The sequence below is a fragment of the Cornus florida genome, unplaced genomic scaffold (assembly GCF_030987335.1).
Source record: "Cornus florida cultivar Cherokee Brave unplaced genomic scaffold, ASM3098733v1 CherokeeBrave_3.0.0_Hap2_Chr02, whole genome shotgun sequence".
NCBI classification, from domain to species: Eukaryota; Viridiplantae; Streptophyta; class Magnoliopsida; order Cornales; family Cornaceae; genus Cornus; species Cornus florida.
In genome coordinates this window covers 23,026,921-23,052,878 of record NW_026775572.1, presented here as the reverse complement: position 1 = coordinate 23,052,878, position 25,958 = coordinate 23,026,921, and the positions used below count along the sequence as shown (strand labels likewise).

The following is a 25,958-nucleotide window of genomic DNA, read 5'->3' as shown; positions in this document are numbered from 1 at the left end:
ATAATCCTGATTTTGTTTTTCATCTTAAAAAGGCTCTATATGGTTTAAATCAAGCACCTAAAGCATGAAATGATAAGTTGACTTCTTATTTATTACACAAGGTCTTCAGAAGAGAAGGAGTGGATAAAACGTTGTTTATTTTCAGGAAAGGAAAAGATTTTCTTGTTGCTCAAATATATGTGGATGATATTAGTTTTTGTGCTACTTGTGATAACCTTGTTCATACTTTTTCTAAAGATATGAGTAAAACTTTTGAAATGAGCATGGTTGGTGAACTGACTTTCTTTTTAGGTCTCCAAGTGAAACAACTTGATGATGGGATTTTCATATCTCAATCAAAATATGCAAAGGAGCTAGTTAAGAAGTTTGGTATGAAAGATTCAAAGCATATTCAAACTCCTATGAGTACTTCATCCAAATTGGATAGAGACTCTGATCCTAACAAGGTTGATCATTTCTTGTATAAGAGTATGATTGGTAGCTTGTTGTATTTGGCAGCAACTAGGCCAGATATTTCATTTAGTGTAGGTGTTTGTGCTAGGTATCAAGCTGATCCTAGAGAACAACATATTCTTGCAGTCAAGCGCATTATTTGTTATGTCAATAGTACATTGAACTATGAATTGCGTTATTCTTCTAAGTCTAACTCTGAGATTGCAGGCTATACTGATGCTGATTGGGCTGGAAACAAGGATGAAAGAAAAAGTACTTCAGGTGGTTGTTTCTATGTTAGTACTAATCTTGTTTCATGGTACAGCAAGAAGCAAAATTGCATATCTTTATCATCTTGTGAGGCTGAATACATTGCTGCTAGAACTTCTTGTACACAATTGTTTTGGATGAAATAGATGCTTCTGGATTATGGAGTTGATCAAGGTACTATTTCTATCTTTTGTAATAATACTAGTATAATTAATATTTCAAAGAATCCAGTTTTGCATTCTAGGACTAAGCACATTGACATTCGACATCACTTTCTTAGGGAACTTATTGAACAAAATGTCGTGCCTTTGGAAAAAGTGCATACTGATTAGAATTTGGCTGATATTCTCACTAAACCATTAGATGCTCCTAAGTTTTCTCATTTTAGGAAATCTATTGGTGTCTGTTGTCTTGATTAGATGCATTGCAAAGACATAGTCTAGAAAGGATTTACATACATATCTTGAGAGTCTAGATTATGTTTTTGGAAAGTTAAGCAAACTATATTGATTGAGTATATTGAACACAAGGAGATTAATGACACATGGATTATTTGTGAAAATCATACAATGGCTATGAATTGATAAAATTGGTTTTGCTTACTTATTTTGTATAGTAAATGAATCATTGATAGTACATTTATTTGAGATGTCATTGTTTTGGTCAAAGATAATGTTGATATGATTGATCATTGTCTTGAAATTTAAATTTGATTTATGTGTTTTAGACCAAAAGAGTGAAAAAAATTGAAAAACAGTTTGGAATGAAAAAGTTTTTGAAAAAGACAAAATATTTGATGTTTAGAAAAAGGTGAGATAGAAATGGCTACCTTTGGGATTTGTCCAAATGCTACCTTGACTCGAAACAAATGGGAATAAGGGAAAGAGCTGGCTACCCATAAGCGTGAAAGCCGCCGATGTGCAAAAAGAAAAATGGAGCACAAAGAGAGATATAAAAAAAAATGTCTTTTGCACATGTTGATTGTTTGATTTCTAAGGATATGTAATATCATTGATTTATTATCTGAAATCTGAACAATTGATAGATCATATATTTTTGGAATTTGGTGGTGATTTTACTACACTTACAAAGTTTGTGGAACTTAAAAGAATTGTTCTTAGTTATTTCTGTTGATACATATAATCTTGTGGAGTTTACAATCTCATTGATTTCAATTTACAAGATTTATATGGTTGGTTGCTTCCTTGAGACCCTTGTTAATTTGTGACAAAAAGGGGGAGATAATTTAAGAGTTGAGATATTATCAATCAATGTAATTTACTTTCCTGCTTGGGTAGATTGCTGAATTGTTTTAGGGTTTTGTCACGAAATTGCCAAAGGGGGAGATTGTGAGACATATTTTATAATTGGCTAATTTCGTTGTCAAAACAAGTCCGATCGAGTTGTAATTTTTCTGTTCAAAAATTGAAGATTGGATACGGATTTGAAGAAGTACAAGTGTTCATGGGTTACTACACTCCGAGATGATGAGAACAACGCTCTAAGAAGGTTGAAAGGTAGTGAGAATAGTTATGAAGGGTTCTGGAAGGTTCAGAACAACTTTAATTGCAAAATATTGCAAAATTTCAAGATTGCTCATCTTGAACCGCTTCAAGAGGGCTGAACCGGTTCAAGAATTCATGGGATTCCTTATTGTCCATCTTTGAACCAGTTCAAGATGGCTGAATTGGTTCAAGGACTTTTTGCAGCACTTGGATTTTAGTTTCTTTTTTGCTGAATGTTACATTTTTGATTCCAACTTCCTTCCAAGTCCTATGCACGAAATTTATCATATTTTCTAAGGGATTAGATTTTTTAAACTCTATATAAACCATGTCATATACATTGGTTGAGATACGGCTTTAGGGAAAATCAATTCTATATTTAGAGAAAGCCGTTAAAGAGAGAGAAATTCAGAAAATCAAATTTGATTATTCTGAATTTATTTTTTAGAGCACACATATATATTCATGAGTCATTTAGTTGTAGTGTTCTCTATCTCATCGGAATTGGAGGTGTATTGAAGATTCAGATATTCCAGATGATCAGCAGGATTTAATTATTCTACAATCAAATTCAGATCTTGAAGAACAGAAGTAAATGCAGTCACACTTTGAAAGGGTTGAAGCATTCGTGGAGTGCTGTCTGATCTACCTACTACTCTTCTACAAATATCAAGTGTTAACCTTAGATCAAGTTGCTGTTGGACGGGGAGTCGCAAAGCTAGAGGATCGTCAGCTGTTGGTGTGGTGTAGAATGATAGGATGTGAGCCAGAGTCAAAATTCGGTATACTTTGTTTCAAATATAGTGGATTGGTTTACTTTGGACTGTATGGTCCATGAGGTTTTTCCTATAACAGTTGACGTATTTAATCAACTGGGGTTTCCTCGCTAAAATCTTGGTGCAATCTCTCTAACTCTAACTTGCTTTACTTTTCATATATTTGTGATTGTGGATGCATGTTTAAATTGGTCAGATAATCTAGTCAATTATAAATTGAGTAAGTTGACCTAATAATCAGATCTAGGTCATTAAGGGAATTAATCACAATTAAAATCAACTGTTTGTTTCTGCACCCCGCGTAACTCTTATTTTCACAGAGAGAAGACACAGATTGTGGAAGAGAGCGAAGACTTCACTGCTCGGCTGATGAATAGAAATGGTGACAATCTTTCCATCCTGCTGATCGAGCTTTGTAATTCGTTTCATGACATAGTATGACACGGCACTATTAAGCCCGCTCGTTGGTTCATCAAGGAAGAGAAGCTTTGGGCGTGTTAGGATCTCTATGCATATGCTAACTCTCCTCTTTTGTCCACCACTAATACCCTTAGTACCCCATCCTCCAATCCTTGTGTTCACACAGTCTTGCAATCCCATCTCTCTTATGGTCATTTCTTCTCTGTCCCTCTTCTTAGATTTGGACATGGAGTTTGGTAGTTGGAGCTGAGTAGAGTAGTACACTGCTTCTCTGACGGTTAAGGTTGTTATTAAGGTATCATCTTGTGTGACATAAGCCTGTATGGGTAAAAAGCAAATGAAAAATAAATAGTCTAGATATTTAGGGGAGTTATTCATAAACAATTTATGATCGATTTGTGGAAAGACGGTCTCCAGCGGATCTAAATATTCATAAATATAGACTTGTATATTAATACGAGTCAAGTTTATGCTATATTTTTCGAGCTAGTAACGACAAATGAGCTGAGCCTAAGTTCATTTGCAACACTATTAAGATTTGTATAACCATATTGATTATTCTTCATGGTCAACAAATCAATTAAGAAAATGTTTAGATCTTAATCTTTTTCCTTACCAAGGTTCCATAAACCAATGATTGTTTGCAACCATTAATCAAACGAGCCTAATCTCCCGCCAATATGAGTTAAAGTCATGGTGTTTTTAGATACCGTAGAACCATCAACATACTGTAACACTTGTCTAAAAATAGCTCATAATTTTATTTTATTAGGTAAATACATTTCACACCCACAAATGTCTATTATGGACTCGAATATCTCACTATTTCTTTGTAGAATGAGAAATTATACTAAGCTAAATTAATGACCTACTAAGAAAAATATCTCATAACTAATAGTAGATCAAAGTTATATATTTTTAACAAATACACATGTTTACTCATATAGTACATCTTATGACTGTTTATAAATCAGTAAATCACTGTCACTTTCGGTTTATATTCGAAAGTAACAAAAAAACAAGTCATTTGTAAAGAAAAACTAGTGATAAAATTCAACAAAACACCAAAAGAGTAATAATAGACTAATCAATATTCTGTGATGATAAAAGTTTTTTGTTTTCATAAAATGTAAATTTGTGGCTATCATTGGATACGTTGGTGAATTTTTTTTTTTTTTTTTTTTCCAATTTTGTCTTGTTAAGGCATGAAGCGCTCAATAATTTTATTTGTTGATTATCAGATCTAGAAAGACAGAGAGAGACAAAGATATAATATGAAAGAATATATTGAATTGATTTAAAATGATACAAAGGAGGACATATAAATAGGCTTGCCTATAACGGCTATTTAATATAATATATTATTATATATTAACATTCTCCTCAAACTTAAGGTGGTTGAGCAGAAACCAACTTGAATTTGGAGTAAAAAACAGGAGCGGAAGGCGATATCAAAGTTGTGAAGATCCGATACGTGGAGGTGCTTAGAAGCACATGATAGACCACTTACGGCAAGTGTGGTAGCCTTGAGAGAGCTCTTGAAAGCTAATATTTGAGTGGAATTTACCACTTGAGAAACGCACGAATGCGTATAATAGAGCGGGATTACCGCTTGATAGAGTGTTATAACCACTTGAGATGCGCACAGGCGCATAAAGACCACTTTATGGCAAATGTGGTAGCCATGAGCTTTTGAAAGCTAATATTTGAGTGGAATTATAGAGTGGAATTACCACTTGAGGTGACGAAACTGTAAAGTTTCGACACACTGAGGTGTTTAAGAGCATAACGAAAGTGGGATTACCACTTAAGGTACACGAAGGCACATGACAGAGTGTTTGGAAGCACGTGATAGAATTGTCGATGATAGAGTGTTTGGAAGCGCATGATAGAGCCAGATCAATGCCGAGAAACTAGGAGGACTGTACTCCGAAAATTGGAACTGGTCGGAATACGCTCCCTCGGGATATCAGGAGCATTTAGAACTTAAATCTAAACTGGACCAAGGCTGAACTGAACAGGGCCGAATATCGATCTAGACCAAAATTAAACTGGGATGGATATTGAACTGGGCCGATTCTGAAAAATTGGGTTTGGAATAGTCCAAACAAGGAATTATATATATATTTGGTTAATTTTATGGCAGACAGGTGAGCCTGCCAACACTTTTGATTGATGGATAAAAGATCCGCACCACTTCACCACGCTTATTTGCTCTCTCCTATCTTCTTCCGATACATGTGTGGAGAGAAAATTCCGCTCCAATAAAAGTCATCCATATAGCCACAATATAAGTCATATTTTTAATCTCTTGGTGGGTTACAACAGCCCAACCCTGTTCAAGCCCAAATTAAATCACTAACAGCCCAAGATCGCCTTATTTGAACTTCTAGCCGTTAATAAAGTCAGCTGGACCAAGTTACATTCAGCCCAGATTTGTTTATAGACAGAACTAGTCCTACCAAATAAAGGATCCTTCATACAAGGAAGTTTTACAGCAAGAGAAATCTGGCATAGAAAGGAGTATAGAAGGAAACAACATTATAGGAAAGAACATTGTATATGAAATGTACTAAAGGGCAAGCAATGCGAGTCCAACTATAATTCTACCACGTTTTTGCATATAAATAGAGGCCTAAACCTCCAATAAAGATCATAGCGCATTATACGCTTTTCTCTGAGTATTCTTATTGCTTATTATTATTATTTTAAGTGAGTTGTATTATTTCTTTTAATTTCTTTTATAGAGAGAAATTTTAAACCTACAATGATTAATAAAGTAAAAAATAGGAATGGGAAAGATAATAATTTGAGAGAAAAAAAAAAAGAAAGGAAGAGAGAGAGTGGTGAGTGGTTGAGTAAAAAATGGGAAAAGGGAATAAGGGGATTGCGGACAAAATTTTACAGAGAGAGAAAGTTTTCTCTCTAAGGGTGTGTTTGGTAGGGGTGATTTGGAGGAATAGGGAGAGAAAAGAAAAGAAAGGATAAGGTGGGAGCATGTTTGGGTGAATTAAGCAGAGAGAAAAGAGAAGAGGGGAGAGATACAAAGGGGTAACTATTCTTTCTTATCCCTCATTTGGTTTCTCTCCTAATTTGAGAAGATAGGGAGAGAAAGGATAGTGGAGTAAGTGATTAATTGGTAATATCAAAAATACACTCCACAAATTAATATACAAAAAAACTATTCCATTTATGTCCCAAACAAAAATAACTATCCATTCTTTTCTAAAAGGGTAAGACATTAATTTAGTTACTATCATTTCTTTTCTTTTATCTCCTCTATCTTATCCAAACAAAAATAACTATCATTTCGTTTCTTTTCTCCCGTATCTATCTAAACACGAATAGAAATTATTACTATCCTTTTTTTTTCTTTTCTCCTAACTAATACTTTATATTTTCTTATCTTTTCTTTCCTATCTATCCAAACACCCTAAGTGAGAGAAAAGGTGACTTGGAGAGAAAATCTAGAGAGAGAGAATTCGAATGAGATGGAAACTATTGAAGATAGGCAGACTTGGGTTGAGAGGAAGGCGAGAATCCAGAACCAGAAGTAAGAGAGAGAAAGATGAGAGAGAAACAATCCTAGAATTGTTGAGATCGGGTCGGCGATGAAGTGGAGGCTGACGATATGGGTTGGCGATAAATGATTCACTGAACCATCAAAGAGTTTTCAGACCGGGGGAGACAGCGACAAAGAGGGCGATGAGGTTGATCGGGTCGGCGATGAACGGCGGAGGCAGCAATGACAAGATAGAGCTCGGCGATGCGGCTCGACTGATGGAGTGCTCAGCTGAGTGAAGAGGTTGGCGGTGGCGATAGAGATCGACTTCGGCTAGGCAGATAAGATCGATGGTGACGGCGGCAGAGCTCTGTGGCAGCAGAGATCCGTGGTGGCACCGGCGATTTCGGCCTCGGATGGCGACAATGCTCGGATGCTATCGGCTGTGATGGATGTTGTTTGGTGCAACGGCGGTGATGGCTATGAGATGGTGATGGGCTAGGCTGCGGCAGCTCAGATGGAGCCGATCGGTTATAAGTTCGGTAGTAATGACCGGCGAACAACGTGGTTCTCCGGTGGGCGACGGGGATCTGAGCTGATGGTTGGCGCAACGGTGGTTCAGTTCGTCGGGGCAATGGTAATATATATATATATAAAAAATATGGCGGGGCAGTGGTTCAGTGGAAATTGAGAGATCCAGCAAAGAGCAGAGATCCGGTACGTTAAGGTTTTGGACCGCCGTTGGAGATGAGGCTTCTGCCGCCATCTTCGACGGTGACTCTGATATCATGTTAACTATCGCATATAGAAAGACAGAAAAAGACAAAGATATAATATGAAAGTTGATTATCAGATATAGAAAGACAAAAAGAGACAGATATATAATATGAAATAATATATTGAATTCATTTAAAATGATAAAAAAAGGATATATAAATAAATAGGCTTGCCTATAAGGACTATATTTACTCTTACAACGATTATATAATATAATATATTATTATATGTTAACATTACTTAAGCTCGATAGTAAGTCAAAAAAAATTTTCTAAAAAAACCTTGAAGTGATTATGAAACAAAATGTATGAGTGAGAGAAAAAGCTGGGACAAGCAATAAGAGTGCAACATGTGAATCAACAGGACGCAGTTAAGAGAAATGTGTGTGGACAAGCAATTGATGGGGATATGAAGCCAATTATATAGTGACACATTGAAGAAGATGACTAACTTCAAATTTGATGAATAATCGTGTCAATTCGTTAATTAAAATACTTTTATCTGGGCTCAAATGGAGCTCAATGTCTTGTTTAACAAATTTCAAACTTGGAAAATAAAAATATATATCTTGTACGAAGAACTAAAAAATAAATAAATAAAGGGTTTGATATCAATGGATTTCATCGAAATTAAGGATTAGTTATTTGAAAAAAGAAGTATGATGGAATTGCTATATTTATTTGATTTTAAATTTTCTTTGAAAATTCTATAAATTCCATATTTATAATACAATTAGTTATTTTATTTTTCTTTTTTCTTTTTTGTTTCTTTTTTTTTTAGTATTTATTATTTTTTATTTTAACACACTCACTATTTCAAAGCCTCCCCTTTGCTAGGCCGTTTGAAATAAATGCGTGCATTCACTTTCACTAAAATAAGTTATTTTTTTAATTTTAACACACTCACTATTTTGAAACCGGTTCAGTAAAAAGAATTTTAGAAGCTGAGAGCTCCCCAAACAGGGCCTTAGTCTTTTGCTACTCCGTATAAGTTTAATGCTATTTTTGAGCCATCACAAAGTCTACTATGATGACAATAGGAGCCATTAGTTTACACAGTTGAATATTAAAATTTAAAACCTACTTTCACGGCCGAATGCATGCATTAGCCCGTGGAAATTAAGAATACATCAGTTTCTTATTTTAAATTTAAAAATTTTTTTTAAGAAAAATGTTTTCAAAACATGCCTAATGATGCAACATTTAAAAAACAGAAGTATCTTGTCAACATTGAATGTACACCTAGATGAATAAATTTTTCTACATTACTTTCAAAATTAACAAAGACTTCCATTTCTATTGATTTGTCTTTGTTAATAGATAGCACTTATTGTCCTTGTTCAGTAATTAAGTCTTATTAGCATGACTGTACATAATAACTGCAATTGTCCTTGCGATGTGTCGTGTGTTGTTACTTATGGGCCTAAACTTAAATGCACCATTTTGACTTTATATACATGGACCAAAAAATAAATAATAGTAATAATGTCAGTGTTTGAGTTCTCTTCATTTAGTTTGTTAAATAAATAAATAAATATTCAAATGCAGATACATTTATTAAGAGAGCTTAACACTCTTATAATTACGTCACCGAATAATATCCACTAACCATTATCATATTAAAAATGTGGCATATAAGAATTTGAAACCTAGGAACACAAGATTCATGGGACATGACTGGTAATAGTAGAAGAACAAAATTTATATTAAGTTTTGCGAACCTTGAAAGGGTCGTGGCCCCTACTGAATGTGGGCTAAATACTTTTTTTGTACATACATGATTTTCTATTTTATTAATATATTTAGAATATTTGGTGAGCACATTTTGAACACTTTACATGTAAATGACACCATGACACTTATTATGAAATACTATTCTCACTTTTTATAAAACGAAAAAAAATATTAATATGTCTTTGTTCGTGAATAGCACTTATTACCATTTGAAAACATCATATTGTACAGCAGATGACTGTACATAATAATTGCAATTGTATTTAACTGTATACATGACTTTACTTTCTATTTGTGATGTTCGTAACGACTTATGATGTGTTATAGAAGTTGTGATGTGTCCAACTCTAGATTTTACTTGCTATTTGTGATGTGTCCTTTGTAACAACTTATGATGTGTTACAGAAGTTGTGATGTGTCCTTCTGTAACAACTTATGATGTGGCACAGAAGTTGTGATGTGTCCAATTCTAAACTTTACTTGCTATTTGTGATGTGTCCTTCTGTAACAACTCATGGGCCTAAGCTTAAATGCACCATTTTGACTTCATCTAGATGCCCACCCACTAAAAAATAGAAAATAATAAATAATAATAATATCCGTGTTTGAATTTTCTTTCTTTAATTTGTTAGGAAAAAATTACACTATTTGATCAAGTAAACAAATTAAAAAATAAAATAAAATTTAAATATAGACACATTTATTAAGAGAGCTGAAAACTCTACTAACTGGTCCCCAAATTATACCCACTAACCATTATCATACTAAAAATGTGGCATATAGGAATTTGAGACCTGCAGGCACAAACATGATTTTCTATTTTTTAAATTAAAGTCCCTTGGCTGCTACTAAGTATGGATATTTTTTCTTATTTCAGACATTTCATTGACACATTTTGAACATTTGACTAATGTATTTGAAATATTTGATCAACACATTCTCACATTTTACATAAAGAGCAACAAAGTAGTTAGGAGTGGTGAATACCTTCTCCATACTATCCCTTTTTAAAATATTCCCATCCCAATCCAAAACCAATTTATTAAACGAGACGGAGGTAGGGCACGATATAGTGAGTTTTGTAAAGTTCTTTCGTAATTGTATTATAAATCTAAAATAAATAATAAAAATAAAATTTTAACTAATGTAATAATTCTTTTGCGTTATGTAAATAAAAATAAGATCCAACTTTTTAATTGAAACTTGAGACTTAATATTATTGTCGGAACATCAATATAATACATAAAAGTTCTCAAGTAAGAATAATATAAAAAAATATTTAGTGATTGGAATATAAAAATTTAGAATTTGCTTAATATATAATTAATATTATTGAATATAAAATAAATATAAAGACAAAATTATAATTTATTACTACAAACAAGATGAGAACATGTAATCTTCTCCCACAAGTTTTTAATTACCACCCGCTCCAATACCATTTTAATTACCACCCTACCAACCATTTAATTACACCGATATTATTTATTTAATTTATGCGACATGGAAAAGATGTACCATGGCATATAGTGGTTGGACTTTCCCTAATAAAGTTAAATAGTATGGAAAAGATGTATGTGGTCCTTAAAGAGTTGTTGGCCTTCAATCGGTGTCCTTTCGTTTCAGTCTATGATCCTAGCCTTAAAATGATGTTTTCCGACTTTACCAAATACGTCTACGTCCTACAATTAGAGACCATGTTACCATTATACTCCGAATGCGTGGCATACAAGGATTTAAGGCCCATCACCCACATGCCATATTAGTGTAATTGTGTGGTCGCGTTGCTCATGATAAAAGGTCACACCTTTTTTAATAAATTCTCCGAATTTATTACATTTTAATAGTCACTTCAATATTTTTTATAGTCACGTTAACATTTTAAAATCTCAAAATTTTAACTATTAAATATATTTCAATAGTGCATTTTCACTCTTCAAAAATATTAATATTTAATATCTTTTAAATTATTAATATAATTAATTTTTTAACTTTTTCGTAAAAGCTATATTTTTAAAACAGCTATATCATACAAAAATTTTAAACAACACAATATTTATTACTAAAAATAATACGATACGATATGAATTTAAACAATACGATAAAAATAAAAAAATAATATAATAAGACATGAATTTAAAAATAATAATAATAATACAATACCATTATTAAAATCAAGTAAGAAATACATAGCAACTAAGAAAAATATAACAATCATATGGAATGTTTGAGATAATCTTATGGAAAGCTTGAATTACCGCGTGAGCATATAAATGTTAATATTTCATTTTGGCGTTCAATTAGCCATGCTTTCCCGACTTGTGTTGGCATCGATTCTAGATTTTTTTGCATGATTAACATTTCTTCAGCTCTTTGTTTGTTTTCAATATCTCCTAGTTTGCTTTGAAGCTCGAGTTGTCTGGTCTTTTCTTTATCTACTTTGCATGCCTCTCGTGCTATTTGAGCAGCATCAAGACCTTCAAATTTAGATTGATAAAGGGCTATTGCATGTTCAAATTTACTAATGAAATCATTCTAAATTTGATTAGAAAATGGGTTGGATATGAGGTAAATAAAGTAAGGGTTGATGTATTTATAGAAGAAAAATGAAAGGTATTTTTTTAAAAAATAAAATATATATATATAATTATTTTTTAAAAAAAATTCAAAAAATAGGTTTTTGTGCCAATATAATTGTTAAGGCATTATTTGGGTTAACCAAACAGTGCCTAAAATGGCTATATGTAATATTTTAAAAAGTAATTTTTTTTAAAAAAAAAACACTTTTCTCTATTTTTTTTTAACTTTTTTTGTCCAAAAAATCTTTTAAGGCACTGTTTGTGTTAGCCAAACAGTGCCTTAACGACTCTTTGGTTCAATTATTTTGAGGAAAAAAAAAAAAAAAAAGACTAGAAGAAGCCAAAAATCTTTCGGCTTTTTTTTTTTTTTTTTTTCAGGCAAACATACCCTTAAGAATAGTATTCTGAGCTAAAACATTGTTCTGGGTCTAAATAAAAAAATAAAAACAAAACTGATGCGGGCTCTCATGCCAAGCACATGGTTCACCAAAAAAGTCGCGGTTTTCAGCGACCTATTCCACGACCCATTGGGTGGGGCGTAATTTTTGGCAATGCTATTGGAGAAAGCAAAATTAGGCTCAGGATCGCTGAATTTGATACCATTGAACCTGCTCTTAGTGCTCTTCACCCTCAGTTCGATTCCCAACTAGTAACATTCTAATCATTGTTAGAATAAGACCAAAAAAAAAAATTTAATGCACTGTAAGAAAAAATTTACATTATACTTATTGAACATTTGGATAGTCAAAATATCAGTGCTTTTCATGATTTTTCTACTTCTTAAATTAAAGTACATACATTATTTACTCATTGGCCCTATAATAGTCACAATTTTTCTCCCACCAGAGATTGATGCCATTTTGTCATTTTTCTTTAGCGAGACTCAAACTTTCAACCTCTAACCTTTCTGTCAGATTTAAACCTAAATAAAATTCTGACCATATGTCATAAAAGAAAAAATGCTGTAAGATATCTTATAGTAAATAATACACGACCGATACAAGAGACAAAATAACTTTTTATCTGTAACTATAATAATAGATATTAAAGGAAGAGGGATCATACCATTGAACTACTGGCCCTTTGGTGATTGATGACATGTTCTTCTTCAAACTTAATAAAAAATGAATTTATTGAAAAAAAAAAATTTGGATTTATTTTCTTCGATCAAAAAAATTGTGGGATGTTTGATCATTTGAATAACTTTGTAGTAATTGAGAATGTTCCTAAAACAAATTTCACAGCTTCCATGAAATCAAATTTGCAAGCTCAGGTCACATTGATTTAACAACTAGTTAGCCACCAAATCTGACTAAAAAACTCATTCATGGTAAACACTGAGTTATTCAAGAGTTTCACTAGCAACATATGTAGTACGGATTTTGACATGATTTGACACGGATATATTACGTTAAATTTTTAAAAAAATAAGACACGAGTACGGTATGGACACGACTATATAATACTATATTTTTATTTTTATTTACTCTAGTATTATAAAACTTTAATTCATTTATAATTTCTATACTAAGAGTTGCTATGAAATGAATTAAAAAATGAAATTATTTTATTATCGTAATGATTTTTATATCATATATACCATTATTTTACTATTTTGTTATGATAATATTCATATTATTTTCAAGATTATTGTTTAGACTTGTATTAGAAATATCCAGGAAATGTACGTAAAGTATCGAAAAAGTATCCAGAAAGTGTCGGCAAAGTGTCCGAAATAATAAAATTAATTTTTATTTGTGAACATGTATACGAAGTGTCGGACACGTATTCGAGAAGTGTCCAAGAAGTGTCGGTGTCCAACACAAGTACGACTCTTTCGTAAAAATATTCGTACTTTCTAGTTAACAACACATTGAATTCATATAGACACGAGTTATAAGATAATTAATTGAAATAGAAAATAATAATAATAATAAATAAATAAAAATAAAAAATAAAATCACGCAATATCAAAGTTTAGCTAGTTCTAACCCATACATATTGACAATTCAATAATAATAATAATAAATTATTTACGTTATAATTCAACTATAGGTAAAGTGCAATAAACCCCCATGTACTATTAGACAATTGCATAAAACCCCCCTGAATTAAGCATTGCCCTCCCTGAACTATTAAAAAGTTGCATTTAAGGACAAAATTAAAAGTCACCGTCAGAGTTAACCAGAAATAGAAGATTACCATTTTAACCTATGATCAAACGAGGCTATTTTATTGTTTTATTAAATGTTGTTGTTGATATGGCAAAATCTAACCTCAATATTCAATAGGACTATGCCAGCATATCACCATATATATCACAAACACTACCTAACACTACTTCATGTTAGCAGCCAAACACCTCTTTATGCTATTTCTCTATCTAGTCTCTACTCTCTCCCTTTGCACACTATCTTTATCCGACAACGGATGAATCGCTGACCAATCGCAACCTCCGTCAATTGAACCAGACAATGACCATCACCGGCGACAACCGCCGCCAACTCCGAATATTTTGATTGGACCCTGATTTAGAGAAGTGAAGCTCTGGATTTTGCCGAACGTCAATCAATCGACCTACAACTCTATCTTACCTCTCCCCACAATAATTCTAAATCTGGAATTCCACGCCTCCGACTCCAATCTTTAACACCTGAGTAATTAACTTCTCCTTGTAAAACTCTTCGACGCGCAACGGCCACGTCACAAACAAAATGCCAGTTGCGACACCAATTGGAGAACTTGAATTTGGAGAAGAATAGAATGATGATCCATGGTTTAGCTTCTTAAAAGGCCTTTATTCAGCTATATATATATTGCGATAAGGGCAGTCGGCCATGAAAAGTGCCCTCTGTTGAGTAGTGGTGAGGGGAGACGATATTGCGCCGGCGTTGGTGCCGGTGGAAACTGGCCGAAGAGAAAAAATTTGGAGGCACGTCAAAGAAAGAAACAAATAGGTGATTTAGATTATTGATCTTGTGATCGAAGGTGCAGATGAAGTCGATAGTATTTCATTTTTGTGAAGGGATCCATGTGATAGGTCTTAGGTCTCTGTAACTATATACACACACACACACACACACACACATATATATGACTTATATATTTATTTCCTCTCTGTATCACAATTTTAAGAGTGATGTTACTGATTGTTGAATGGTTGGAGAATGTTTACAGAGAATAGACCTCCATGAGAGAGATGGCGTTAGGGAAGGAAGTTAATGGGGAACAAGCTATGGTTAACTGTAGACTGAAAAATGGTTCAATTTGGGGATTATAAGGGTTAAATTGCCATTTTCAAATTGCAACATAGGCCGTGTGCGCATTTCACAGACAGAAATTGAAATAGTTTATTGCAAAAATTGAAATAGTTTAGAGGGTTTATTGTAAAAATAGAAGTTCGCCCGCCGGGGGGGGGGGGGGGTGTTAGAGAGAGAGAGTAAAGTGTAGGGGGTTTTTTTTGCACTTTACCCTTCAATTATTTTGTTTGATGTAGAGGTGTGGAATGTGGATTCACCACCACTAGTTTTGTTTTGTGAAAACAAGCATCACATCTTATTGACCTTTTCAACATGCTTAATTTAGGACCCACATGCTCCATAATCACGCAATACTATATGTCCTCCAACACGTCTCTTCAGGGGTGTATCTAATACTGTCATAATTACCCCACAAATATTTAACTTTTTCTTCTTTTAGTCCCTCCACGTGGGTATGTGTTATCATTATATTGAGAGCATTTAAATTATACTGATAATAAAACAAATGACAGGAAAATTATACTAGAGACTTTCTTCATGTAGAGGTGTAGCGGAAGGATTCACCATGACTTGTTTCTTCTGTTTTGGTGCCATAGACATGAATGCCCTAATAGCAGGTGTTTGACCTTAAGGACTCCATCCAAAGACAATCTAGAGGTTTTGATGATAACAAACCATTAATGGTATTTAAGAATTAATGTTTACATTAAGTGTTATAGATGATTTACATTCAAAGAAGAACCTCAATGAAGATCATAAAGACCATTCCAAGTGTTCTATTGATCAAAATCACATTTATGGAAAACAAAAGAGAAAAAGACTTGAAATTGCAAGGAAAGATGGATTGGATTACAACAAGCAATAAAGCAAGTCAAAGAAAGCAAGAAAACAAGACTACCTTAAACCCTACACGATCATGGACAAAGCATGAAGAAATGGGTAAATAAGATGGTGAGTGTTTAGGATTCAATGTCAAAGTATTTATGAATCCATTTGAAACTCATCTCTATAGGACTATGCATATCATATCATCATTTATATGTTCCTATATATATTCGCAATAAACTATGCAATTCATTCATATATAATTACACATGAAGTCATTGCTAAAGAATGAGTTAGTTCAAGCTTGCATAAACTTTGAACGAACTCATCACTTTATGCTAGAAATGGTAAGACTATGCACATCAATTCTATAATTCATAGTGGTCAACAATTGAGGCATGAGAGACCTTCATTACCATGAGTTGGTAACGGACATTAGGACCCCACAATGTGCGTCATGAAAAATTATATTTTTAGCTAAGTGTAAAAAATAAATTTTTGAAATAATGATTATTTTAAAATAATTTTTCCCGGTAATAACTCCTTACACTTCAAATAGCCTAAACTGATTTTATCAGAATTTTTGACCAAGCCTACATTGGTCTACATACGAATTCATTTTTACCAAAACTGTCAGAAATTCAAATTTATACTAAAACTGAATTTTTACATTTTAATTTAGTTAGATTTCAATTTTCTTATATTTTTTATTGAATCCAAATGAGGGGTACTTCCTTATTTTCATTGTAAACTTAAAATAAATGGACATTTAAATCTGTAGAAAAACTGTTTCATCTGTTAACTTAGAACAAAACCTCTGAAGCAGCAATTTCATTTTAGCTGACCGAAATGTATAGGCAAATTGAACCGAATGACAGGTTATTGCGCAGTGGCCATGACAGTTCGAGAGACATAACCGGCAGACCAGTTTGCCATTTTAGACGATCGAAATGAAGCACTCAGTAGATCTTATCTCATTTCGAACGACTGAAGTAAACTTTATTTCAGTTTGGTCGATCGATGTAAGTCCAAATTTGATTCAAACGGCTATTTTGCCTTTAACTCCATGCACAACAGCTATATTTTTAAATAGTTGCATCAACTTCGGGATTAAGTATTGCTACCATAGAGAAACATCATATAGCATCCAAAGAGCTTTTGTTCTTGTATTTATACATCCTATATCATTAGAAGAGTATTGTGCTTCAATCTATTCATATATATACTCTAGAGTGAGCTAAAAGTTATATATCAAATCTGTGAGAGATATCTTTGTACAGAAATTCTGATATTCAAATTTGTTGTAAAGCTTAAAAGAAGGTGTTCTCTTAGCAAATGAAGAAGATGCAAGTTAGCTTCAATTTGTAAGGGTTGGTGTGACCCAAAGGAAGACTAAGGGAAGGTTGTTCTCTTAGCAAGTTGAAGTAAGGAGTTGTTTCATGTAAAGGTTTGTTCTCCACCCGTATGAAGGTGTACTAGTGGATTGGGAAGTCTCAAGAGGGGTCTTGAGCCGAATAGGAGTTTTCGAACTTCACTAAAATCGCCGTATGAATGTTTGCAAATATCTCTTCCCTTATCTCCATTATATTTATGCTATTAATTCCTTATGTCTATATATTGATTATTGCATAATTATTATAAGGTTTTTAGTAAATTTGTAAAATTGAAAATTGGCCATTGTATGCCATTGACTCTATTCACCCCCCTCTGGAGTTAATACTTGAGCAACAACAAGCTTAACCTTCTCAACCATTTTCACCATAATGAAGAAAACCAACCTATAGAGAACCAACATCCCAAACAAAACAACAAGGTCAATCCAATTAGAGTAACCTATTTCCATTTGAAATGTCTTTCTCAGAATATATTCACTAGTGATGGTGTGTGTTGATTTGCCTTCACTACTACGAAATTTGAGTCCTTCAAACTCATTTTTATATTAATCCTTGATATGAATATTTGTGGTAGGCAATGTAATATAAAAGGTATCTCCAGAATATGTCAGGAAGATCATTTGGTAACCTAAAGAACCCTCCACCTAATATAAGTAGCCCTTATAACCCTGCACCAGTTATTATGCCCATTAGGAAATTGGGCACTACACTTGCCACGATCATCATTAAGCTCCCAACCAATATCATACAAGAGAAAAACACCAAAGCAAAGTCCATGATTTGTTCGTATTGTCTTTGAAGCCCGGCGAGGAAATAAGCAATTGATCCGGGAATCAGTGATATAAGCAATAAGTATGGCACAAAAGAAAGTGTGTTGCTGATAGCAAATGCACCTGAACCATAATGCCCATTTAATCTTTCTCATTCGAATACCTGCAGGTTATTATCAAATAGATTTTAGGCATTGCATTCAACTAGTTTGAAACATTTCACTAAGAAACAAAAAGTTTTTAGGATTAAAGAATTATGATGATTTTCACCTTCATATCCTCCACAAACGAAGGGAATCCACCAATTGCCATGAATGTTAAGAATGAAGCACAAAACATAAACATTGCACCTCTAGCCTAAAACAATAGGAACCATATACAATGATTAATTTAGGCTTATGCTAATATATAATTAATTATCAAATTACATTGTGATCATTTCATGTTCTTACCTGTATTGAAGCATAACTTGAGCCAACATTGTAATAGATTGTGCCAAGACAAAAGGCTATTATGACATAGATACCAAGTCGCAGCCAATAGTAGCCAAGATCACGATACATGTTCACGAAAGACCTCGTGAGAACGAGACATTGGGTAAGGAAATTAGCATGGCTTCTTTTCATCAAAGCTCCACCTCCCTGAAAATGCACTTATATATACTATCATTCTATGGCAGTGGTATGTACACTTGAACATGAGCAATGTTTGATTAATTTAGTTATGTAATTGTCTATGTATTTGACAATTTGAAAGAAGTAAAAATATCTTATGATCAATGAATTGTTTGCTGACCTGTTTGCATATTTCAGCTACCTACCTTCGAACTTTTGAAAAACTATTAGATGATTTATATGAGTTTATAAGAGCAATAATTGCTTCCTCTCTGCATATTTTTCCTGCTGGATAATCGTTTCACACATAGTAGTATGTGAAATTACCTAAACTATCCAATGCAGTACTGTATAGTTTGCATAAATATATATATATATATATATATATATATATGCAACTAATTCATCACACTTGCATTCTTTATGATGTAGTTTTTTGCATTGAATGGCTTCCCTTGCGCGACCCTTGTGAACCCTACTTATCACTTTCTTAGAACAACCAACAAGGATTTTGATGACGTAATTATATATTTTGTATTTTCTTAGCACAATTTAACGAGTCTTAATACTAAATTATTTAAGTTTAAAGCTTCAATGACCAATAATTTTAATAAATTGTTAGTTATCGTTGATACAGGACATTGAACAAGGTTCAACAGGAAACATATGCAGAGAGGAAACAATTATTGCTCTTATAAACTCATATAAATCATCTAATAGTTTTTCAGAAGTTCGAAGGTAGGTAGCTGAAATATGCAAACAGGTCAGCAAACAATTCACCGATCATAGGATATTTTTACTTCCTTCAAATTGCCAAATACATAGACAATTACATAACTAAATTGATCAAACATTGATTATGTTCAAGTGTACATACCACTGCCATAGAATGATAGTATATATAAGTGCATTTTCAAGGAGGTGGAACTTTGATGAAAAGAAACCATGCTAATTTCCTTACCCAATGTCTCGTTCTCACAAGAAGGTCTTTCGTGAATATTGGTGTTGTGCCGTCCCAAACCCAAAATTTGTGCACCAAAAGATAATGGTGTAGAGTTATGATGAATGTGGCCAAGTTTTACATTTAGAAATTGCCACTACTACCCTTCACTAAAAATATAGTTAGGGCAAGTAGGGATCGTCCCAAGGGATTGGTGGGTCGTATTAGGTTGTGGAATCGAGTTTAGGGTTAATAAGTCGAGTGATCAAAAGATTGATTGGTGGTTGAATTACACTAAGATGCAATTTAAACTAAAGTAGGTAATTAATTATAATAGAGAGAAAATAAGAGAGAGATCTTGGGGTTTAGAGATCACCACTAAGTATAACTTTTCTACACCCCTAATGAATGATTAATGAGGGGGAAAACATGTATTGCAACATAGTGTATGTGTGTGGTTGTTTCAACAAGCATAGATGACAAAGTAAGCATATATTGTCTAAGCAACATGGTAGATAACACAATATATCAAACTAAGCCATTAATCCTTTCTTTAAGCTCACAATCCAAACACATCACAAGATTAGAGATATGTGCTACTTACTTTCATAAGTATGGAATATCAAACAACAAGCATGAATTATTCTCCCATTTAACACCTAAACTACAACTACACTACAATTAAGCTAATGACATGAAATTAAACTAAGTAAACTAAGGGAGAGGCACAATCCATCAAGAAATGAGTATGAACCATCAAATAAACCACAAGAGCATTCCATTAAGTACTATGTCTTGACAATCTCTAGATCTATAACATTAATACACATAGACATGCATCAATAACACAAGAAATAGAGACAAACACATAAACATCTATTCTAACATACATAGACATATGGATAGAATGAAATGATCAATTGGAAGTATTAAATCACACAAATCATTGAATAAACAAGATCTATGTATATAAAACTGTCAAAACATGCATTACAATACAAATCCTCTCAAAAATACATAAATTAAGATATAGAAAGCATGCTTAGGGCTAACTCTAGTCCCGAGAGGATGTCTAGCCACTTATAGATGATGTCTTCCAACCCTCAAAGGCTAACTCCATAGTAGAGATTGCTCCTCTTCTTGGTTGGTGGAAGAACTCCAAGCTTATGTCTCTAACCTCCTTCTTTCTTTTTTTCCTCACTAAGAATATGAAAATTGTGTCTCTATCTACTCTCTAGTATATGCTCTCAAAAAGTGGCTCATATTCCTTATATAGGTAGGTTAAATATCACCCCAAATAAGCTGGGCTGCTCGTACACCAATATTCCTTCCAATGATTGGATATGAGACAACTTTTAATGAGCTGGAAATTGAATTTTCTAGGGCTTTGGGAAGTTCGATCGATCGAACTTGTGGTGAGATCGATCGAACATGGCTGAGATCTATCGAATTTAAGCTAGATCGATCCTCTATGGCGACGCCTTTTTGAATAAAAACAAATCTGAGATATTTTGAAGATATTTTTGGGAAAGAGACAAATGTGGTAGGTAAGGTGATACAAGTGGATAAGATGGAATCTTTTCAATCGATCAGAATAAAGTTGAATCAATCGAACTTTGTGGGATCTTTGGATAGGGACAAGAGAGCTTGGATCCATCTTGGAATGCTGAGATCGATGAACTTTCGATCGATTGAATATTTTCTGAAATTAATCGAACTTGCTAAATTTCCACCACTTGCTTCCTTTTGCTCCCACTTTGCTCCTTTCTTTGATTCATCTCAAGATTGCTTTAATTATGCTCTTATTTAGCTGAGTTAGCTTATTTTGGGGATAAGTACCTGAAAATGAAAATAATACAAAATCAAGCTAAAGCGGGAAAATAAGATAGATAAAAGTTCCAGAACACCTAAGCTTAAGGGGTTTAAATGCGCACTTTTCAGCGCTCATCATACCCCCAAACTTAAATATTGCTAGTCCCTAGTAATGAACTAGAAAGTAAAGGAATGAAATGAACAATTATACAACTATGAACTAGAAAATAATAAATAGATAACGCCACTTTTGTAGGGAACACGATTACATTTAGCATATGCAACAAGCCTTTTAAACCCCAAGTTACCCCTAGTGGACGAGTGAAGTCTCGTGAGGGTTTCCAGAAATGATACCCACAAACATTAAGCTCATTCTTTCAAAAGAGGCACCAATATTGCAAACAAGTATTGGGAGAAAACTACCTCAAGTATGCAATTTTTCAAACATTTCCAAACAATCTCCTAAAATTTCAACATCAAGCAAACAAGTATGGTCCTCCACACATCAAGAAAATGATCATGCAAATCAAAACAACTCTAAAATCCCTTTTGAGTGGACCGGCATCAAGTATGTTGCTATATTAGCCAACTAAAGAAATGATCACATCCTTACCCTCAAACTAGCACACAAATATAATACCGATCATCAAGACAAAGAGTGGATCTTTTATTAAAGCTTTATTGTTCTAAGTGTGCTTATTCTTTTCACTCGAATTTTTTTTTTTTTTTTTTTTTTTTAAGATCAAAAATGGAAGTATGGTGCAATGTGTTGATCTATTAAGCTTTCTAACGATCCATGAGGTCGAGCGTTAGGTCAATGACTCCCAAACCAGGATCAAAAATAGAAGCATGGTGCAATATGTTGATTTATTAAGCTTTCTAACGATCCATGAGGTCGAGCGTTAGGTCAATGACTCCCAAACCAGACGGCTTTAGGGCACTAGGTGTTTAAACACACCTAAGGACTTACAAGTTCAAATCAACTAGGCTACAAATCAAAACAACCTCTATCTAATCATTTCCCACTTCTCACCTTTGGGAGAAGTCCTCACTTTTTATTACTTTTGCAAATTTTTTTTTTTTTTTTAGTTCAATTATTAACCTAGAGTTTGGGCCCTCCACCTTTCGGCGCGGAAATTCAGTGCTTGATAAGGCTAGAATCCCGGCTATTTAGTGAAAAGGGGTTGTTATCCACCTTTATCAAGAATGAAAACTTTCAATACACTACTAGCCCAATTACCAATTCAATAATTAACAAAGCATGTACCCCACAAATGAATACTAGTGTGCACCTATGCTAGTGTAGAATACTAAAGTGAATCTCAAAACAATCATAAGATCAGAATGATGTGGACTACAAGTGCAAGCATGATATCAATCTTTCGAAAAATTTACTCTTAAATGGCATCCACAAGGTATAGAAGGAGTATTGGACTCTCAAGTCAAGCAATTTTTAAATTTTAAGCAATATAGTCCTCAAAAGATCAAAATCATAGCTAGTTATGAACCAATCATAAAAAATTCCTCAAATACACAAGTCATACTAAAATTTTTGAATTGAGAGCAAATACTGTAATTAACACCATTACACCCCCCCCCCCCAAACTTAAATAGCATAATGTCCTCAATATGCAAAGAAAACAAAGGTAAGAGTATACCAGTGCAACTATAGCAAAGAATAGTCGGGACAGAAGTATCCAAAGTAGGTGGCATAGCCCCCCCAAACTTGGGATGAACTGTGGTCCTGAAAATTTGGCACTTGGATAAAATTCATCAGATAACAAAAAGGGATAATAACAGTGCACAGTGGACATGCAAGTGTAAATGGGATAGCAACTGAAAATAGAGAGGTATAAGAGTGGTCCTGAAAATTTTGGGCAGTACTCTCTCTCACTAAAGTCACTGGGATGCACCTGATGGAGTCAGTCACAGACAGATATATCAATAAAAGAATATGACATCCAAGAGATCATGGATAAAATAGAAAAATAAAATAAAGTACAGTACATCCAATGAGATATCAAGGCCAACAAACTGGCCGCAAAAATAATATAACAGTATAAAAAATATGCAGATATCATAAATATATAAGAGGAGTAAGAAGACATGGAAATTATGAAGAGGAGGTAGGACGAGCAGGGCGTGCTCCGTAGATGTCTCTGGATAAATCACGTAATGCAGCTATGACATCCGTACGGAGTGAAGTAATGTCAGCTCGGATAAAGACTACGGCATCCTCTAAAGCCTGGATGCACTCTCCAAAGCCGAGTGTCTGTGCTGGAGCCTCAGGTATCGCTGGAGCTAAAGAATGATGATCCTAAGCCTACTCCTCATCCTGAATGGGCGACGCAACCGGAGAGTGATGCTCCTAATCCTCTGCGAGCTGCTCTAAGTCAATATCCATGTGCATGGTAGGCGGATCGACTGGTATATCGTCCGCCGCCTGTTCTGCTACTGCTGCCACTACCTGCTCCAAATCCTCTCTCTCTAGCTCCTCAACTACCTCGACAGCGTCGTCCTGTAGGCTCTTTGATAAGAGCCTGGTATAAGAGCCTGGTAGCTCTTATCCCGATCCTTCTTCTTGAATGAACAGGCCCCAAACTCAGTACGCTCCCGTGGCTGGAAAGGATAGCGCTGGTCTCTCAAAATCTGTGTGATAAGATGACCGAATGGGAGATACTTAGCCCTTTTGGGCTTGGGCTTGCTGATATAGTCAACATACATCTTCATCATAACGCTCCAGGTGAGCACAGGAATGGATATCCAATGCCCTGTATAGAAGGCATATAAAGCTGTCAGAAAGTCTTTGCGTCTCTGTATCTTGTAGCCGGCCATGAAAACATTTCGGTATAGCACCGAATCGAAGAACCACAGGTCGTCTGGCAGATAAGTCCGGGTGGCGAAAGTTTCGCCACTGGCATCGTGACCTGTGAGTGCAACGGCTATGTCTGCATAGGAGGGCCTTCATAGAGTATGATAGGTATCCTGGAGATCGGGAGGGCAGACGTTTGGACAATGGCAGGATCTGGAAAGAGTGTCCACCGTGATACTGATAGGGTGGCCGTCAATGGTAGTCCGCAGCTCCGCCAGGCTACTCGAGGCAGGTCGGAGGTTCTAGAAGAACATTCGGACCAACCTCGGGTATACTGGGTATGTAACAGAGGCTAGTATAGCTGAAATGCCCCTCCAATCTATATCGTTATATGCTGCTCTAGTAAGAACAGACCGAGAGAAGTAGTCTATGTCAAAGACCGACTCGTGCGCCACTCGAAGGCATGAGTATCTAGGTAATGGCCGGTCTAAGTGCTGGGCTGGCTGAGCTGGTGGTGGTGATGAGATGGTATGTGTTTAGCTTCAGCGTCAGCCTATGGAGAGGATGCCTCAGCTGAAAACTGTAGTCGACTGTTAGATGGAGACTGAGGTGGAGTGGACTCTGCTAGCTCCTCCTGAATATGATAGGGCTCTGGCTCAGACTCATGAATGGGGTCCTGGGCGTGAGATGGACCTGCCTCGTCGTCCAATCTCCACCTGGCCCTGCGGTGATAGTGTCCACGAGCAACAGTCTTTACCCTAGCCATGGCCTATAAAATAAAAGGAAAACTTGCAAAAAGGAAGTCAGTGCCGGTATAAAGAATTAAAGCACAATTGATAGAATCATGTATGTCAAATAAGATAGACAAAACAGATAAGGAACATGAATCTATGCAAGTGACAAGGAATAAGTGACATGATGTGAAGCATGCTAGACAGTATAAGTATGGAATGTATCCCATGTAGAAAACACAGGCATTGGGCATGTATGAGATAGCATGAAACACAAGAGATGATGTGTGATATGTGTGAAGTACATCTGTGAAGTTCGATCGATTACAAAAATGTGAGATCGATCTGTTACAGATCGATCTGAGAAAAAGTTCGATTGATTGAACTGCGAGATGAAACTCGAAAAGTCACAGATCTGTGACGTGGATGGCACGGGGGCCTCACAAACAAGCTTGTGAGCCCCTCTAAAAACAAATCAACAAATACGGTCACTTTCCATGGCCTGTGACCCCCAAAATCGAAATTAAAATCAAGATATATAAAACCTATATATACATATATATACACATATATACATAGCTTCAAGCTTCATCAATGGCAAGATTCATCTTCAAAGCACCTTAGATCTAACATTTAGAGCATGGATTCATGAAATTAGAGCTTGAAATCAAAAGTGGGGGTTTGGATCTTACCTCAAACCGAGATGAGATGAGATGAAGATGAGATTTGAGATCCGAGATGAAGTGGAGAGATTCGAGGTGAGATGGAGTTGCCGGAAGGGTTCGCCGGAATAGAGAAGTAAGTTG

General features: G+C 34.6%; 2 pseudogenes; both read right to left on the bottom strand.

Moving 5' to 3' along the window:
• The window catches only part of LOC132295848 (ABC transporter G family member 1-like), a 48,463-nt pseudogene that overhangs the window by 8,316 nt on the left and 14,189 nt on the right, over positions 1-25,958 (bottom strand).
• Positions 16,051-19,237, bottom strand: LOC132294258 (ABC transporter G family member 1-like; annotated as a pseudogene).